Source organism: Temnothorax longispinosus, chromosome 7 (assembly GCF_030848805.1).
Source record: "Temnothorax longispinosus isolate EJ_2023e chromosome 7, Tlon_JGU_v1, whole genome shotgun sequence".
Lineage (NCBI taxonomy): Eukaryota > Metazoa > Arthropoda > Insecta > Hymenoptera > Formicidae > Temnothorax > Temnothorax longispinosus.
In genome coordinates this window covers 11,372,865-11,385,311 of record NC_092364.1, presented here as the reverse complement: position 1 = coordinate 11,385,311, position 12,447 = coordinate 11,372,865, and positions in this window count along the sequence as shown.

Below are 12,447 nucleotides of genomic sequence, written 5' to 3'. Positions count from 1 at the left end.
CTGTAGTGTGCTGCGAGAGCAGAGTGGGGAGATGGCGCGGATGGCGCATATATACGTATGTATGTGAGCGAGAGAGGAGAATAAAGATCGACTGAAGAACACGCAGCGTAACAAAGGCCTTATTAATTTAGTATAGCCCTATAGGACTACTACATTGGCGATGAGGATTAATTAAATTTAACTAGCCGGAGTTCGGGTGCGAACAGCTGGCAGCAATATAAGAAAATCTCACTATCGAGAGGTAAGGTAACATTTGAGGTTATGAGACTAGATCACGCACACTCAGGCTGATCTAGAATCAAAGCAAGTGTAAAACCAGGACAACAATAATCTACATAATAAATGTCATCACGTTAAGTCGTGAAGTATATAAGGGCCACGCAAGTAGAACTTGGTGCATCAAGCACACATAACGTCATCGCGTTAAGTCGTGAAGTACGTAAGGGCCACGCAAGTAAAACTTGGCGCATTGGACATTAAAGACTATGCGAGTATAAAATACAATACAAATTAATATTCAGGGCCATGCAGGATTAAATACCTGATATACCTATATAGAGTATTACTGTAACTAAGGGCCACGTAATATGAATTTATTATTAATATTCAGGGCCATGCAGGATTAAATACCTGATGTACCTATATAGAATACTACAGCAAGTAGGGCCACGTAATGAATTTATTATGAAGTTTGTATAAAATATATAAACATACTGTACAAAATATATATACAAAATTAATTACAAGCCTCTAAAATTAAATTGATTAAATAAATACAAGGTGATCCAAGATGGTTTCCACTCTACTCTCATTGGAGAAATTTGACTGCGATGGTGATCCAGGGGCAATAGGCCTAAAATGGGAGAAGTGGAAGAGAGCATTCCAGATATTCCTTACAGCGGCTAATATCGAAAAAGAGGAAACAAGGAGAGCTACTCTTCTACATACTGGAGGTTTGGGACTCCAAGAAATATTCTATAGCATTCCAGGAGCACAAAGATCAGGAACGGAAAATGAGAAAGTTTATGAGATAGCTATACAGAAATTAGACGAGTATTTCGCCCCGAAGCAGAGTAAAATATACAAACGTCACATATTTAGATTAATGAAACAAGAAGATGGAGAAAAATTCGAAAAGTTTGTGGTCCGTCTAAGGAGTCAAGCAGAGAAATGTAAATTTTCTGATGCTAATAAACGCATAATTGATCAAGTGACGGAAAAATGTAAAATGAAAAAGTTAAGGAAGAAAATATTACTAATGAATGACGAAGCAATTAATTTAAACGCGATCATCGCAGAAGCCAACGCTTTGGAGGCTGTGACCCGACAATTAGAAGATTTCTCGGGAGCAGACATAAAGCAAGAAATAAATAGATTAAAGACGACACAGAAAAAGACCAAAACAAAATGCTACCGGTGTGGGAGTGAAAACCATTGGGCTGATGACAAAAAATGCCCAGCTTGAAATAAGAAATGCCTCAAGTGTAGTTACATCGGTCACTACAGAGAATATTGCAAAACAATCAAGAGGAAACACCCTGGATTTAAGAGCAGCGGCAAGGAAGAGACTCAAGACACAAAAAAGCAGAAGATAAACGATACCAGGTATATCGATGATGCAGATGATTATGTATTTCACATTGACGATGACGATAACCTTATTACTGTCACTTTGGGAGGAGTACTTGTCGAATTGTTAATAGATTCAGGAAGTAAATGCAACTTATTAACGGATAAAACGTGGGTAAATTTGAAAAGCAAGAAGATCCGAGTTTATAATCAAATAAAAAATCCTGACAAAGTCTTCATGCCATACGGGAGAACACAACCTTTAGAAGTGATTGGATCTTTTGAATCTGAGATAACTGTTAACGGAATCACGGAGAGAACTACATTCTATGTGATAAAAAACGGAACGAAAGACCTCTTGGGCAAGATTGCTGCTAAAGCTCTAGGAGTGTTACGCATAGGATAAGAAATAAACGCTATAGGACCATTCCCGAAATTCAAGGATGTTCTCATTGATTTGCCTATTGATTTTAGCGTTAAACCGGTATGCCAGCCATATACATGAATTCCAATTCCTTTGGAGACAAAAGTGAATAACAAGCTTAGAGAGCTAATTGAATCTGACATAATTGAAATAGTAAATGAACCGTCTAGATGGGTATCCCCAATGGTACCAGTTTTAAAAGAAAATGGGGAAGTAAGAATTTGTATTGATATGAGAAGAGCCAATGCAGCAATAATCAGAGAAAACCATTCTTTACCAACAATGGATCAATTACTACCAAGAGTTAGGGGAGCTAAATTTTTCTCGAAATTGGACGTAAAGAATGCCTTCCATCAGATAGAAATAATGCCTAGCTCTCGCTACATAACTACATTTATTACTAGTTTGGGATTGTGCCGATATAAAAGAATGATGTTTGGTATCTCATGTGCCCCAGAAATTTACCAAAAGACCATGGAGAAGATATTACTCACATGTGAAGGTACCATTAACTTCATCGACGATACCCTTGTATTCGGATCAGATGAACAAGAACATGATCGACGATTGGAATATACCCTAAAGGTGCTGCAGGAAAATAATGTTCTACTAAATACGGAGAAATGCAAGTACAAATTAAAAGAAATAGAATTCTTAGGACACAATCTATCTGCCTCGGGCGTCAAGCCTTTAGGGAAATACATCAAAGTTATCCAGACATTTAGAACGCCAAATACGGTGGAGGAAATTCAAAGCTTTCTTGGACTGGTAAACTTCGTGGGGAAATGGATCCCAAATTCAGCTACGCTAACAAAACCTTTCAGAAAACTTCTACGATTGAAGCTAGGAAGAAGAGCAAACATTCAGAAGTTTTGGAAGACAGAACAAAAAAGGGCATTTCAAGATCTTAAGGAAGCTCTTACCAACATTAAAACGCTGGGGTACTACGACCTTGACGATAAGACCCAGTTCGTAGCTGACGCGAGCCCTGTAGGTTTGGGCGCAGTATTAATACAAATAAATTCAAAGGGCCCCAGAATAATAGCTTATGGTAATAAAAGTCTCACCGATTGTGAGAAAAGATACTGCCAAACTGAGAAAGAAGCTCTAGCACTTGTGTGGGCAATAGAACATTTCAAAATTTATCTTTATGGGAAAAAGGAATTTTATTTAATAAGTGACCATAAGCCGTTGAAAACGATCTTTGGGAAAAAATCAAAACCGTGCGCTAGGATCGAAAGATGGGTACTTAGGCTACAGGCATACAACTATAAAGTGGTTTATCGTCCGGGAAAGAACAACATAGCTGACTCACTATCAAGATTATGTGACACCTACCAGTCCGAGCCATTTGATAACGAAAACTATATAAACCAGCTGATTGACTACACACTACCAGTCGCAGTGTCACTAGAAGAGATCACAAGACATTCGGGAAAAGACGAGGAAATTTTAAAAGTCAAGAAAGGAATAGTGGATAGAGTGTGGGACAAAAAAGTCAATAATTACAAGATTTTCAAAGAGGAATTATGCTTCCAGGATACAATTCTACTAAAAGGAAACAAATTGGTAATTCCTATTAAACTACGAGAGCGAGTCCTAAAGGCAGCGCATGAAGGTCACCCAGGGATTACAGCCATGAAAGGTCGTCTTCGTACTAAGGTTTGGTGGCCCAAGATAGACAAGGATGCGGAGAGATGCTGTAAAGGTTGCACGCTCGTGTCAGCTCCTAACCCACCAAATCCCATGAAACGACGAACTTTTCCAACAGCCCCATGGGTCGATGTTGCCATTGATTTTATGGGACCACTACCCAGTTCAGATTATTTATTTGTCATGGTAGATTACTACAGTCGCTACAAGGAAATAAAAATCATTAGAACCACTGACACGAAACACACAATTGGAGTGATGAAAGATATTTTTTCAAGATTAGGATTCCCAAATACTATAACAGCAGACAATGGCCCACAATTCATAAGTAATGAGATGAAAACTTTTTGTAATGAAAATGGAATAGTACTCCATACTACCATACCTTATTGGCCCCAAATGAACGGCGAAGTTGAAAGACAGAATAGGGATATATTAAAGCGACTCAAAATAAGCCAGATTGAAAAGAAAGATTGGAAACAGGACCTCTTACAATATTTAATGATGTATAACAGTACCCCACATTCAGTAACGGGGAAAACACCTTCTGAACTTTTCTACGGCAGACAGTTCCGAGATAAAATACCTTCGTGGTTAGACTTGGAAAATCATCCAATGGATCCAGAAACTAGAGATAAAGACAAGGAGAATAAGGAGAAAGGAAAACAATACAGCGATAGAAAAAGACATGCAACAGACAATGAGGTAATGGAAGGAGGAAAAGTTTATATCAAGAACGTCACTAAAGAAAACAAGACTACATCTACTTTTGACCCTACACCACATACAGTGGTGAGAGTAAATGGCAATGACGTTCAAGTTAGAAATGAAGAAACAGGTAAAGAGTATAGAAGGAACATAGTTCACCTCAAAAAGAAGGAAGGAGAATGGACAGTATGCAGCGACAACAAAGGAAATAACACAGAAGGAGTACTTGATAGTGAAGCCGAGGGAGAATCAGGAGGAGAGAATTAACTTACATAGCATACCAAAGTAACACTAAACGCTAGGGTCGGAAATGTAGATGTTAGATTGTTATTGTGAGTTGTAAGAAATCTTTCATTTAGTTTATTGACTGATAATAATCTATGATTCGTTTATTATGTTTCTTTATTAAGTCTATATAATTACTAGATTATTTACATGTTTATTTTGTCAAAATTGATAATCTAATTACTTATCTTACCACTTACTAATTACTAGTTTAATCGACATTATTTATAAAAAAGGAGAGATGTAGTGTGCTGCGAGAGCAGAGGGGGAGATGGCGCGGATGGCGCATATATACGTATGTATGTGAGCGAGAGAGGAGAATAAAGATCGACTGATGAGCACGCTGCGTAACAAAGGCCTTATTAATTTAGTATAGCCCTATAGGACTACTACAGTACCGTCTTATAGCGATCTTTCCGGTGAGACTATATTTCGATTTTTACAATTATTTCGCGTCTACTCCGACTATTGCGTGTTCGGCCGTATTCTTGCCGATATTTTCTACTAGTTATAAGTAAAATCTACTATTATTCGTTTATTTGACAATCACGCCTTCCGTGCGTTCACTGTGAATTAACGTAATGCTCCGTTTATTTCTGGCGTCAAGACTGTCACTAATTTTGTTGTTTAATTTCTGACGCCCGCGTTATTGACGAATTGATTCCTCCGATTAACTGAAGCCGAATTGGCTTTATTGTTTCATCCGAGGATTACTAAGGAATAAATGTTAGTCTTTATTTGTTAGCAAACGGAGTTTCTGATTTACGTGTCACCCCGTCGGATATCGCGCCGCCCTTCATCCACCCTGCCCCGCTATTAGGTCGAGCTAGCCGATCCCTCGCACATCCACACATTTCGTCTTGCGTCTCGTTTTGGTTTTCTTTTGCGATTTCGCGGACGCGAATTTATGCGTCTGGCGCCCAACATTAAAATCGTTTTGTGGAATGTCGGAGGTGCGAGGGAATCGTCGGAGAGGCCTATCATCCCGCTTTCCTTTATCCTTTTGATACGACGCACGTCCCGGAGCGGTCCGGGAGCGCCAAAAGTCGTGACAAAATTTGGCGTCCAACGTGGGGCTGCCGAAAGACCGCCGAAAGGTACGTAAAGGGCTCGATACAGCGCTACGATATTTTCGTGCGGGTGACAAAATTCTCGCGGATTACTTATTGATTTATTTTCTTTGTGTTTGTCGAAATAAAGAATTAATCCTATCCTTTTACTTTGATGCTATGTTATATATGCTATGTTTCTGATGCTATATTATTTGTGTTGTGTCATATTCTGTTTTGTTTAACACCTTTCTTTCAGCTTTGTGACAAAGATAATTTGAATAATCACTTGAATAAATGTATTCGGGTGGGTTAAGCAGAAAATTTGTGATATTATTCGAGACTGTGTAGCGCGTTGGAATTTAATGAAAGCGCGATCGCGATAACATCGGAATTCGGAGGAATGGAAAGAAAGAATCAAGTGGGCGCGAAAGTCTATTCATAATAGGGTTTTAAATCTTTAATGTAGATTTTTTCCGATCGAATTACCTAACGAATCGGCAAGTTCGTATACTACCGGCGACAGAATTCTTCGTATGGTAAAGGGACCATGAAATTTGGTAGCTAATTTCGCGGAAACGTGTTGAGCGGCGGACAATACTTGGTCGCCTACGGCGAATTAACGGTCTCGTCTACGCAAATTGTTGTAACGATGCACCCCCGAACATGCATCGTTTCGGCAGGAACACCACGCCGAGACCACCCCGCCGACCACCCGCAGGGGCAAAGAACGGGCACGGTGTGCCCAGCGTATTTTAATCATTCTCATACGTTAGGAAGTCCGCGAATGGACTTAAACACGGCAACCGCTTCACCGCACCGAGCGGTGCCGAAGGCGGCCGAAGACCGCCGAACGCGATCACGGCGTCGGGGCGCCGCGATACCCGATCGTTCCGCCGCACCGGCCCGGCGCTCGCGATCGCCGTCGCTACCCCCACCACGCCGCGACGCCGCCGCGACGCGTATATAAGCCCGGCGTCGCTGGCACAGAGCGCGATTCCCGATCAGCCGTCTTCCAGACAACACCGATCCTGAATTCCCGCACGAAGCCAGTCCGAACGTAAGGTAGAGCGCCTCCGGCATTCTCTGTCTTCGCCGAGTGTGTCTCGGCTAACGACCAGCTTTTCGCTCCTATCTGAATCACCCGAAGCCGTCCGGATACGAAGGTAGAGCGCCTCCGGCATTCTCTGTCTTCACCGAGTGTGTCTCGGCGAAGGACCAGCTTCTCATCATCCAAATCATCCGAAGCCTGTCCGGACAAGACGGTAGAGCGCCTCCGGCATTCTCTGCCCTCGCCGAGTGTGTCTCGGCCGACGACCCGCTTCCGCCGCGTTATCCACGCTTCGCGATCCATATCGCCGCCGCGCTTCGCGCCATTTTTCCGCGCTCCGGGCCGAGCCGGCCGGGAAACCGGCGCCGCCCGTGCCGATACCTGCCACCACGCGATTCGGTCCGCGCGAATACCAAAAGCAGCGGCTCCACCCCGCACATACCGCGAGTTACCCCGCGCCGCCCGCGACCAAACCAACGTCGCCTCGCACGCATCGACCTATTGTAAATGCCGCGAGCGTAGATTGTAATTGTTATAGAATAAATTTAACTATTTTCTTTTAACCGAGACGCGCCTTCATTTCGCTAACCTCGCCCTCCGTCTGCTTCTTCGCACCTCCTTCGAACCCCGGCCAGCCGCGAGCTCGATCCGCGCTTCGAAGACAGGTTGTTTTATTGTAATACCGAGTTTGTTTCATTCGCGCGGTCTCTAAGTTCTCGACAATCCATGCCCGTAACTGTTGGATTTGTTCCATCCTCTCCCTCCAAATGTTGGGATCGGAGTTCTCTACCTCGTCTGCTCGCCCGCGAAACAGATTAACAGGTTGTGGTTTCCTCCCAAAATTCAGAAACGCCGGGGTCGCTTGAAGCAAAGTATGGTGCGCGGAATTATAACCAAATCGAAATTCGTTAATGTTCTGGTCCCACTCTTGGTGGTCCCGACCCAAGAAAGCCGTAATCGTTTTGAGTACGCGTTTAACTCGCTCGACGGGGTTCGCATGTGGGTGATAAGGCGGTACCGTCGTATGCTGAATCCTGTACTGTGTCGCTAACGCTTGTAACTCTCGGTTTAGAAATTCCGTGCCGTTGTCGGTTAATAAGAGGCGTGGTGCTTCCCAACGGAAAATAACAAAATCTTCGATAGTTTCTCGGATCTTTTTACCGGTCGCCTTACGTAGCGGACAGCACTTAATCCACTTTGTGAACAGATTCTGTATCACGAGAAGGTACGCGTGCCCCGACTTACTATGGGGCGGAAGCGGCCCCATAATGTCAGCGGCGACAACCGTCCACGGAGCTTCGATCACCCGTTGACTCATTAATCCCGCGGGAATATCCTGTTCTACTTTTGCTCGCTGGCACACGTCGCACCGACGTACGTACCGGGCGATATCCTTGAACATCCGCGGCCAATAATACCTCGTCGCGACACGGCGGTAAGTCTTATCTACACCCAAGTGTCCGGTTTGAGGTGGATCATGGTTTGCGCAAATAATTTCCTCGCGAGAGTCCTTCGGTACGACAAGCTTCCACTGGTCGAGGTCATTTACGGTTTCGTTAATTTCGGGATGAGGTCGACGAAAATATAACTGATCCCCCTCTATTTTCCATCCTGAAAATTTTTGCGGGTGTTCGAGAACTTCGTTAAATCTTTTAGCGTACCAGTCGTTTTCAACCGCGACGACCGCGCACAATTCGTCATCTTGTTCGTAAATTCGCGACCGGCACATAGTGCATCGCACCCTTCCTATGCTCGATTTTGTAGTTGTACTCGAGCAACTCGAGAGCCCACCTCGCCAAACGTCCCGTCGGATTCTTTAAATTATGCAGCCACCGGAGGCTACTATGGTCCGTTATGACTGTAAATCGATAGCCTTCAAAATAGGGCCTAAACTTTTTAATCGCCCGTTTGAAACGAGAGACCGAGCTGCTTAAATAACGCGGAAGCCTCTGGACCCGCAAACGTACGGCTAGAACCAGAATCTACGAGGGCGCTGATTTCGTACCCTGCGATTTGCACGCGTAAGAAATTGAGAGAAGCCGAGCCTCCCTTATCATCGAAAGCGCTATACGTGGCATCGCGATCTCCCATCGATAACGAATCTTCGGAGACTGAGGGGGTAGGAGTCGGGTTGCCCCATTTTCGCGACTCCTCTACTCGTTTCCCGAACACTTCGGGCAGGTACGGGTGGTAACCTCGACCTTTCCGCACAGGTAACAATGTCTCCGCGGCGGAGCTTTACAATCGCGCGAAAAGTGTCCCGTTTGGTCGCAATTCCAACACGTGGCAGCGGGTTCACGCTCGCGGAAGCCGGGGAATTGACCGACGCGCCTGTCGCAGGAGCGGCAGTCACGGTCGGGGTATTCGCTTTTGGCCCGTTGGCCTTACCCTTTTTCGCGTCGGTTCCCGTGCCGCTCGAATTCGCGGGGGATACGCCAAGCGCGGCTAGTGTCAGTTGTTTCCCTCCCGGATTGCGGTTAGTGTCCTTGGGCGTTCGGTACGCGAGATCCGGGAAGAAAGAGCGTTCTGGCGGGGGAGAAGCGCGATAGTTTTGCGCGGCACGACTGCTAGCCTCCGCACGTGCGGCCCATCGTTCGAGTGCGGCGCGTTGATATCTTGAACCGAATCCCGAGGTATCTGCGTCTGTAATCGGGAAAGCATGTGTCGGTGCACGTAACCGACCTTTTCTTCCTCGCGCCACGGCGGCGATAACCGATCGAAAAGCGTGTTTAAGCACGTTAGGTAGTCCGTCACGGACTCATGTTCCCCCTGCGTTTGCCGCATTATTTCGTCGCGAAGGGCGAACTGAAAATCCGGGTTTCCAAAACGCGTTTTAAACGCCACGCGGTTACGCCACGCGGTTTTAAACGCGGCCCATGTCGTCAGGCGTTCCCTCTTTCCGCGAAACCAATAAAGCGCAATACCCGATAGAAAGAACGGAAGACATAGTAAAATATCCTCGTCCGCAACGGGAATCAATTCGCGGCCCTCCTCCACACGCAACAAAAACGTTTCGGCATCCTCTTTGCGCGCGCCCGAAAACTTCAAGTCCCATTTCCGCATGATATTATAGATGGTCGTCGCAAAGATACCGTTCGGATCGTGAAAGGCTCCATGCGCGTGAATCCGGGAAACGTTCGAGTGATCGAGTTGCGAACGCGCAATCATCGCCGCGGACGGACTATCCGGGTGGATGTCCCCCACCGGAATGTCGAGATATCTGGCATTGACAAGGTGGTCTGCCTCGGCCTCCGTTATTTGAATTAAGTCGACGTCCGCCGCGTGGTTCAATTCGACGTCGGCCACACGATTCGATTCGGATGCCCTTTCTGAGCCTCCGCCGCGACGTGCGGCTGTCAGTAAGCGCAATAAGCGAAGCGCTAACTCGGGGTCAGACCCGTCGGTAGGCAATTCGCGGCGACTCAACTCGGCGATCCGTTCTTCGCGCGTGGCGTGGAGAATCCACTCGTCGGTAAGCTGGGTTAAATCCATTTCGTCGTTCGAAAATATTCTCGAAAGCAAAATCTATATTCCGCGCGAAAGCTACGGAATCCTACCGTATTCCCGAAAGAAAATAATACGCGAACAATAATACACGAACAATAACACTCGCGAAAGAAATTTAAAGGTAACGCGAAATAGGCAAATAGTTTTTCAGACGCGACCGCTCGCTTAATGTAAACACCAAATTCCGATGTTATCGCGATCGCGCTTTCACCAAATTCCAACGCGCTACACAGCCTCGAATAATATCACAAATTTTCTGCTTAACCTATTTGAATACATTTATTTAAGTGATTATTCAAATTATTTTTGTCACAAAGCTGAAAGAAAGGTGTTAAACAAAACAAAATATGACACAACACAAATAATATAGCATCAGAAACATAGCATATATAACATAGCGTCAAAGTAAAAGGATAGGATCAATTCTTTATTTCGACAAACACAAAGAAAATAAATCAATAAGTAATCCGCGAGAATTTTGTCACCCGCACGAAAATATCGTAGCGCTGTATCGAGCCCTTTACGTACTTTTCGGCGGTCTTTCGGCAGCCCCACGTTGGGCGCCAAATTTTGTCACGACTTTTGGCGCTCCCGGATCGCTCCGGGACGTGTGTCGTATCCAGGGGCTCCAAGCGTAATGGGACGGACTGAATCCTTAAAAAGTTCCTTCCTAAGTAGTAGATGGCGTTACTAGATGCCACAAATACATGCGTGATTTATATCGGTGAGAGCTGTATCGGTTGTGTGCTGTATCGGTGAGAGCTGGTGAGTCGTTTGGAGTTGTTTTGCGAGCTCGATCGTGTTGACGTGTTTGTCCGGAAATTTTTTTGAAAGTACTTCTATTGCGACTGATACTGTCTGCATTGAGAAGAGAGTGAGAGCTGGTGAGAGCTGTGTGGTATATGGTTACAATTGATTACAGGCAAATTACAGCAGGTTACAGTAAGTTGAGAACGATTATATTTGCGTAAAGCATGTAATAATGTTAATGCTTACAAAATAGATTAAAGGGACAATCCAGACAAACTTATGTACTTATATATTAAGCAAGCAAGGGAGTATAAAGTTAAGGAGTTTAAGGCAAATGTGTTTTATCGTATATTTTAGGTGGCATGGGTGCGCGTCGACACGCAAACTATATTGTCGATTCATCAGAATGTAATTACTCAAAATCCCTGAATCACGTTATCGTACAATGATCACCCGTCGTGGTATCTTCGTATAAAGGAAGTTCAAGGAGTCGATTGCGGATGGTACATGTGCCAGGTGAATATGGATCCAATGAAGAGTCGTCAATACTACGTTTACGCGAGCGTAACTTCTATAGTAACTTACGATAATTCCTTCGCGTAAACGGGATTTTGTAGTAACTTACGATAATTTACTCCGCGTAAACGAGTGAATTATCGTAAGTTACTACAGAAGTAACACTCGCGTAAACGTAGTATATGCAAGTTTGTCTAGCCCTTAAATACCACACCTCTCAAGAATCTCATAAATGACACATGGGGTCTAAAAGACCTCAGCATGAAAAATGTCTCCTTACTCATTGTTTTTTTGATATTTAGTTATGACAATTATTTTGAATGTTGTTCAAGGCTTAGAAAAGAGAATAAAATGCTTATATTGTTAAAATTTCAATTTCAACATAGTATAATAGCCCAGTCAAATTAGATTATTTTTGAGCGTTTGAATGAAAAAATTGCCGGCAAGCTGGAAACTGGTATACAGGTTCATTTTAGTGTTCTTTTAAACATACTAAAAGTCCCCATACATAGAGCGTGAGCCGGCTGCACCATCTTGAAAGAAAGAGTACAAAAATGGGTTTTTTGCGAATAACTCGGAAATTATTAGTTTCACGGGAAAGAACAATCAGAGCGAAAATGTAGCTGATAAAATTCCTCGCAATTTGGTTTTTTGTAGAACTTCGTACGACCATTAGTTCCCGAGATAGATTTTTTTGAAGCATCGGGCAAATGAGGAAAGAGCTGTTTCTTCGAGCGTTTTTTCAAAATACCTCAGTTCTGGCTGTCCGAAAGTAAAAAATGCATACAATGAAAGTGAAAGAGAATTAAATTATCTACAAAATGCATTATTTATGTTATACCGCGCGACTAATATTTCTGGAAATATTACGATTTAAATGAAATTTTGACTTTTGGAAATTACTAAATAATACCTCTTGATAATAATAATTTATT